Source organism: Spinacia oleracea, chromosome 4 (genome assembly GCF_020520425.1).
Source record: "Spinacia oleracea cultivar Varoflay chromosome 4, BTI_SOV_V1, whole genome shotgun sequence".
Taxonomy (NCBI): domain Eukaryota; kingdom Viridiplantae; phylum Streptophyta; class Magnoliopsida; order Caryophyllales; family Amaranthaceae; genus Spinacia; species Spinacia oleracea.
The window spans coordinates 134,176,039-134,183,330 of NC_079490.1; the positions used below are offsets into that span (position 1 = coordinate 134,176,039).

The 7,292-nt window shown below is 33.6% G+C and overlaps 2 long non-coding RNA genes across 2 annotated transcripts; both read right to left on the reverse strand.

Moving 5' to 3' along the window:
• Nucleotides 1-314: 314 nt before the first annotated feature.
• LOC130471294 (uncharacterized) lies at nucleotides 315-2,166 on the reverse strand. The gene is made up of 2 exons (XR_008931969.1): nucleotides 1,926-2,166; nucleotides 315-535 (listed from the first exon to the last, which is right to left on the reverse strand). It is a non-coding gene; the product is annotated as an uncharacterized lncRNA (long non-coding RNA).
• Nucleotides 2,167-3,951: 1,785 nt separating this feature from the next.
• LOC130472306 (uncharacterized) lies at nucleotides 3,952-6,007 on the reverse strand. Its single transcript, XR_008932392.1, has 3 exons — nucleotides 5,843-6,007; nucleotides 4,895-4,997; nucleotides 3,952-4,185 (listed from the first exon to the last, which is right to left on the reverse strand). It is a non-coding gene; the product is annotated as an uncharacterized lncRNA (long non-coding RNA).
• Between the last annotated feature and the right edge of the window lie 1,285 nt (nucleotides 6,008-7,292).

Here is a 7,292-nt window from a genome sequence, read left to right on the forward strand (position 1 = left end):
TTATAAGTTGCCCTTGTTTGCAACAAGGGCAACTTATGTGAAACTTATAAGTTACCCTTGTTGCAAACAAGGGCAACTTATAAGCTTCACATAAGTTGTTCTTGCTGCTAACAAGGGCAACTTATAAGCTTCACATAAGTGGCTCTTGTTGCAAACAAGGGCAACTTTTGAGTTTTTTTTTTTTAAAAAAAAAAGAATCTGCAATATCATTCCTAATATTCTGCAATATAATTTCTGATTTTGCAATATAAAATTCTGCATTATAATTTATAGAATACTGTTTCATCAAACATCAGCTTGACATTCCTCAAAAATGATATAAATTTCAAATTTCCAATAATATTACCGAATTAATTCAAATGTAATTAATTAAATCGATAAATAACAAAATAATGTAAGAGTCACGAATAACTACAAGCCTGCTCTATTTATTACACTGAGGTAGTTCACAATCGTTGAAGTAAATAGCCCACTTGTCTCGAACTTCATCCAACTCCTCTTTGGTAAAGGGCCCCTCCCTTGGAGTTTTGAAAACCTTTAAAAGAACAACGTACATACAAACCAATAAATTAAATTAAGTTTCATATGCAAAAACAAAAATTATATTGGTCGCGAAAACAACTTTTTGAGTGTACTAACATTCATTTCAAGTTCTTTATGCACATCTAAGGCTCATTTGGCTCGATATAGATCGTATTTGGCCAAAAATGTCATTTTCGATCCAAAATATCAACAAATGAACCTAAGGACACTTTCTAAATCTTTTTCATGATTCATATGATTAGTTATATGTTTATAAGACTCATTTCAAGTTCGTTATTCACGCATATGGGTCATTTGGGTCGATATATAGCATTTATGGCCAAAAATGACATTTTTGAACCCAACTACCAACAAACGAACCTCTTCCACATTATAGCCCTTTTTCATGATTTATATGATTAGTCAGATGATTATAAGACTCATTTCAAGTTCGTTATGCACGCCTATTGGTCATTTGGGTCGATATAGGTCATTTATGGCCAAAAATGACATTTTCGATCCCAACTACGAACAAACGAACTTATATCCACATTATAAACCTTTTTCATGATTTAGATGATTAGTTATATGATTATAAGACTCATTTCAAGTTCGTTATGCACGCCTATGGTTCATTTGGGTCGATTATAGGTCATTTATGGCCAAAAATGGCATTTTCGATCCCAACTACCAACAAACAAACTTATATTCAAATTCTAAATTAAACCTTTTTCATGATTTATAATTAGTTATATGTTTGTAAGACTCATTTCAAGTTCGTTATGCACGCCTATGTGTCATTTGGGTCGATATAGGTCATTTATGGCGAAAAATGGCATTTTCGATCCCAACTACCAACAAACAAACCTATTTCCATATTCTAAACGTTTTTCATAATTTATATGATTAGTTAGAGGTTAATAAGATTCATTTCAAGTTCTTTATGCACATCTAAGGCTCATTTGGCTCGATATAGGTCATATTTGGCCAAAAATGGCATTTTCGATCCCAAATATCAACAAATGAACCTAAGGACACTTTCTAAATCTTTTTTATGTCCCATAAGCGTAGTTAGAGGTTACTAAGATTCATTTCAAGTTCTTTATGCACACATAAGGCTAATTTGGGACGATATAGGTCATATTTGGTCCAAAATGGCATTTTCGATCCTAAATATCAACAAATGAACCTAAGGACACTTCCTAAACCTTTTTTTATGTTTCATATGCTTAGTTAGAGGCTACTAAGATTCATTTCAAGTTCTTTATGCACACATAAGGTTCAATTGGAACGATATAGGCCATATTTGGCCCAATATGGCATTTTCGACGGTTCATGCCAATTATAGGCGAATAGTTTTTTTAAAGTAATTTCTAGCCTAATAAACATACTATTTTATGTACCTTTTCCAGATCTTCAATTTCCTTGCAACTTTTGAATAGGTCATGCATGAATTTCATCACGTAATAGCCACACTCGACCCCATGCTCTTGTTGGGCGCACTAGATTAAAGAGAACATAAATTAGATAAGGAAATGTATTTGTTTTGGCCTTAAATATGAAACAGCTTTTATAGTCAAAATATGTCTTATAGCGATCAAATGAGCCTTAAATATGAATAACTTGAACAAAGTAGATGATAATGAGTATTGACAACCTAATACTAAGTATATTAAATATCTAAAGGGTTAAGAATTCCTATTTTGATTCATTGGGTTCGTTTTGTTAAAGTTGGGAGAAAAAATGGCATTTTAGGCTACATATGACCTATAACGACCCAAACGAGCTTTAGATGTGCATAAATAGCTTGGAATGAGTCTTATAAACCTTAAACTAATCATATTAAACATGTAAATGGTTTAGAATGTTTACTTAGGTTCGTTTTGTGAAAGTTGGGAGCGAAAATAACATTTTAGACTACATATGACCTATAACGACCAAAATGAACCTTAGATGTGCATAAATTGACCAAAGTAGATGAGAATGAGGACTTGAAACCTAATACTAAGTATATTAAACACGTAAAGGGTTTAGAATAACTATTTTGGTTCATTAGTTGAGAGTTGGGAGCGAAAATGGCTATTTAGTCAAAATATGACATATAACGATCAAACGAGCTTTATATGTGCATAAATTGACCAAAGTAGATGAGAATGAGGATTGGCAACGTAATACTAAGTATATTAAACATGTAAAGAATTTAGAATAACTATTTTGGTTCATTAGTTGAGAGATGGGAGCGAAAATAGCTATTTAGTCAAAATATGACATATAACGATCAAATGAGCTTTAAATGTGCATAAATTGACCAAATTAGATGAGAATGAGGATTGGCAACGTAATACTAAGTATATTATACATTTAAAGAGTTAATACTAACTATTTTGGTTCATTAGATGAGTTGGGAGCGAAAATAGATATTTTAGTCAAAATATGACATAAAACGATCAAACAAGCCTTAAATGTGCATAACTTGATCAAAGTAGATGAGATGAGTATTGGAAATCTAATAATAAGTATGTCAAATATGCAAAGGTTTTATAGTACCTATTTTGGTTAATTAGTTGAGAGTTGGAAGCGAAAACGACCATTTAAGTCAAAATATGACACAAAACGATCAAACGAGCCTTAAATGTGCATAATTTGATTAAAGTAGATGAGATTTGTATTGGAAACCTAATAATAAGTATGTTAAACATGCAAAGGTTTTATAGTACCTATTTTGGTTCATTAGTCGAGAGTTAGGAGCGAAAACGACCATTTAAGTCAAAATATGACATATAACGATCAAACGAGCCTTATATGTGCATAAATTGACCAAAGTAGATGATAATGAGGACTGAAAACCTAATAATAAGTATATTAAACGTGTAAAGCATTTATTATACCTAGTTTGGTTCATTAGTTTATAGTTGGGAGCTAAAACAACCATTTAAGTGAAAATACCACTAGTGGAAAAAATACCTGTTGAGGGGGGCATTTTGGGCTTATTGAGGCGAACATGGCCCGCTTCGACAGACGTGGCTTCAACAGCACACTTAGCTGTTGAGGCGGGCTTTGTTCGCCTCAACAGGTCATCTGTTGTGGGGGGCTTTCAAAAGCCCGCCTCAACAGCCCAAAACAAAAGGGAAAAATAAGGACCTATTGTGGGGGGCATTACCAAAAGCCCGCCTCAACAGACACCTCTGTTGAGGCTCACTTCTTAAATGCCCCCCACAACAGACCTGTATTTTTTTCATATGTTGTTGAGGCGTACATTATAAGCCCCCTTCAACAACATTAATTTTTTTTTCCAAATTCTTTTAAAATATAAAATAGGTGGCAATAACCAAATCTATATATATACACCATTGAGTTTTGAAACCTGTACACCAATCAACACCAGAATAGCAAAGGTATGAATCTGCTTATTTTTTATTAATAAAATCATTAAATTAACTTCATTTATATTAACCCAATAGAGAAAAGCGTATAGTACGTACGTTTACAATTTTTAAACACCTAGCTAGCTAGTCTAACAAATTAAAACTAATATTAACAAATAAAGACAAAAGGCTAGAGAGCTAGTCTAACAAATTTCTCTAATCCGGCCACTTAGCTCCCTTTAGATCATGCGTTACAAACCTTAATTAAGGTCGTGCTGACTTTCTTCCAATCGACTCCCTGCAAGATGTAAGGAAAATATATATGAGTACCAAAAATTTACACTCACGATATTATCTTTATATTCCACTGTTTCACAAGCATAAAAAGATATAGTTGCAGACTAGAGCATTATTATCTTTATCAACCATAGTTATTTATTGATTTTAATTTGGTTGCAATTAATTTTAGGAATGATTTGAGTCATGGACTTGGACTGTAATATTACTTTTAAAGCCCCATAATTTTCCAGTTATTGCTGGCTGAAGCATTATTAATTTGCAATACTGTATCTTGGTAGGTTGGAATTTTTCTTAAATTGATGTGAAAAAGATGGAGATATAACTAGCTATTACGAGTACACCAATATGTAAAAAAAGAATGTCAAGGTCTACTAACTACTTAGAATTTGCAAACATCACTCATTGGAGGATCACCTCGTAACCTCAAAGTCAAATTCCCTCAGTGGCTAACCATCGGGATGTGGATCCCTTAACACCCCCCCCCCCCTCCTTTCCAAGTGTCTGGCCAGCAAAAGCTGGACTAAGAAACCTTACCCATTAAAAAAATTAATAAATCTTCGGTATCTTCTTAGTTATTCTTTACGTGATATAACAGGGAAAACAAAGAAGTTAAAACCCACATGTGAAAAGACAATACTTCAGTGTTGTTATATCTAAACAAAACTGAGTGCAATGATATCTTAATAGAACTGAGTATAGTAACTGACCAGTGTTTCCAAAGATGAAGATCTGTAATAAACTGCTACACCAGCACGTTTTGTAGTTCGTGTTTTAGATGAAGCAATGTTCTTTCCCCACCTTAGAATATCCCTATGAATTCCAAATAGTCAAATGCAATATTAGTGTTACTGATTTTCAATTTTCCAGCATATCTTTCCAACTTAAGTTGTTCTCTTTTGATTCGGAATTTGTTAATTTGTTTTATGCCTTTGTATCTTGGAATCTACTTTTTAAAAATTATTGCCTATTCTGATCCCTGAACATCCTACTGTGAAAGTTGTAAGCAATTACCCGAGCATATCTAAATTACAAAGAAGTTCCAACCTCCAACATGGTAGTGTCTTTAATTACCACTGTTGAACCAGATGTCTTCCCTAACTTGTCATGGTGTTCTACAGTAACTTTTCTCAAAGAGTAAGGCATGATGTTCTGCAAGAGTAAGGCATGGTGTTCTACAATAACTTTTCTCAAAGAGTAAGGCATACTTTGTGCAATTTCCGTCTTCTATTTACAATTACTTAGACGTGGCAAGGGCATATGCTTATTCTGATGACATTATCAACATTTATTATTGATTATTGCATAGTGCGTTTAAATATACTTGGATCCTGACTCAAACCGTCCTATAGTTAGTTGGGCAGCAGAAACATTTTCTACACCTGTATTTTTCCTATATGAGCAGGTTTTATTTTTCCTATATGAGCATGTTGTATGTTTCCTATATGAGCAGGTTGTATTTTTCCTATATTAGTTAATCAGTAACGTAGTCAGAATGTGAGATCAGTAGCAAGACCAACAGATTAGTATTCACAGCAGCATATCAGTAGATCAGTAGATTATTATTTGTAGCAGAATATCAGTAGATCAGTATGCACAAAAAGAAATAAATTAGCAAAAGATTAGTAGAACAATATTCAGAGCAACAAAGAACTTACAGATTTGCTGCTTGAACCACTTCAGTAATATTCAGAAGCATATATCCCGCTTGAGGTCCTCAGAGGTGTCTAGACAAAGGATACATTTTAGAGGCATAAACTAACTGTTCTTGGGCTTCAAAATAATAACTAAAATGAATAACTTATGCATGACTATAACCAGACTCTTTAGGGATAATCAGTCTGAAAGATGTGTAATTGATAATGCCGGAAGGTTTCAGGACAATTGCCTCCAACTTCTTTTCTCCCTTTAGTAGTGCAAGCTTTCTCTCAAATGAATTTCCATCCATCTGAAAGGGGGAACATATAATGATATAATAGAATTGTCATATGCAATACAAGTAAATGTTAATTTTGTATCTTCAATTCATCTTCGATGACTACAGAAACTGCAGTAAAAGCCTAATAGTCTGGCACATTCCGTGTTAGCAAAATACAAAATTTTGTATCAATTGTACTTCAAGTGCACGATCAATGAGATGACAACAAATAGTACACAAGAACCATACAAAGGCATAGAATATTTCCTTACCTGTGATTTTGAAACATCCCAATCAAAAAAGCAAGTAAAGAACTCTGGTTCATGTCTCTCTGTAACCATATACAATGTGGTTTCCAGCGATAGTCCTTGAGCCAAAATGTCTCCCTCCAGGTATTTCTGGATTTTTTAATACAAGACGAAAGCAATATAAGTGAATTATAGGTTAGACTGAAAATAAATAAACTCATGTGAACTCATGTTCCATAAATTGCACATGTGGTCACGAAGAAAATTTGTCTGTTTTCATGAGGAGTGCTTGACCAATAAACCAAGAAAGCCTAATAAGCATGTTTTAAGCACAATCCAAAGGTTGAGGAACTTCTGAAATTTTGATTGTAGTTTAGTAACATTCAAGACTAATCTAGTTAAGAGATACCTTTACTGATGTTAAACGTGTTCAAGTCTATATGCCTCAGCCTCAATGTTAGCCCTTCAAAGAGGTTACAGTGATAATAGGTATAGCAGATTGTTGATCGAAACCCAGGTACTACCTAAACATCAATGCCCACTCCTCTGAACAGTCCGAACGGAAAAGGCCAAAAATTTACATATTGGATCCAGATTCGTACCCTCAAAGTAGATTGCCTTCAATGATCATTTTTTTTTGTCATCCCTATCTCTAAATATGTAACTCCATTTATGTCATAGTTTTGAGTTTTGACAGAGTCTGGAAAGTTGGGAAGCAGGCAATAACCATTATGTGATGCAGTCAGTACCCTAGCCTGATTTGAACTAAGTCTTATGCCAATATCTTAAAGTGAATTAATATTCAAAGAACAAGCAAACTCACATCTGCAAAACGGAAATCCGCAAGAAGTTCGTAGTAGATACACATACATGGATTTCCAAATTAGAACTTCTGCAGTTATTGCAAATATATGCTCAAAGATCCATTACATTTTTACTTGT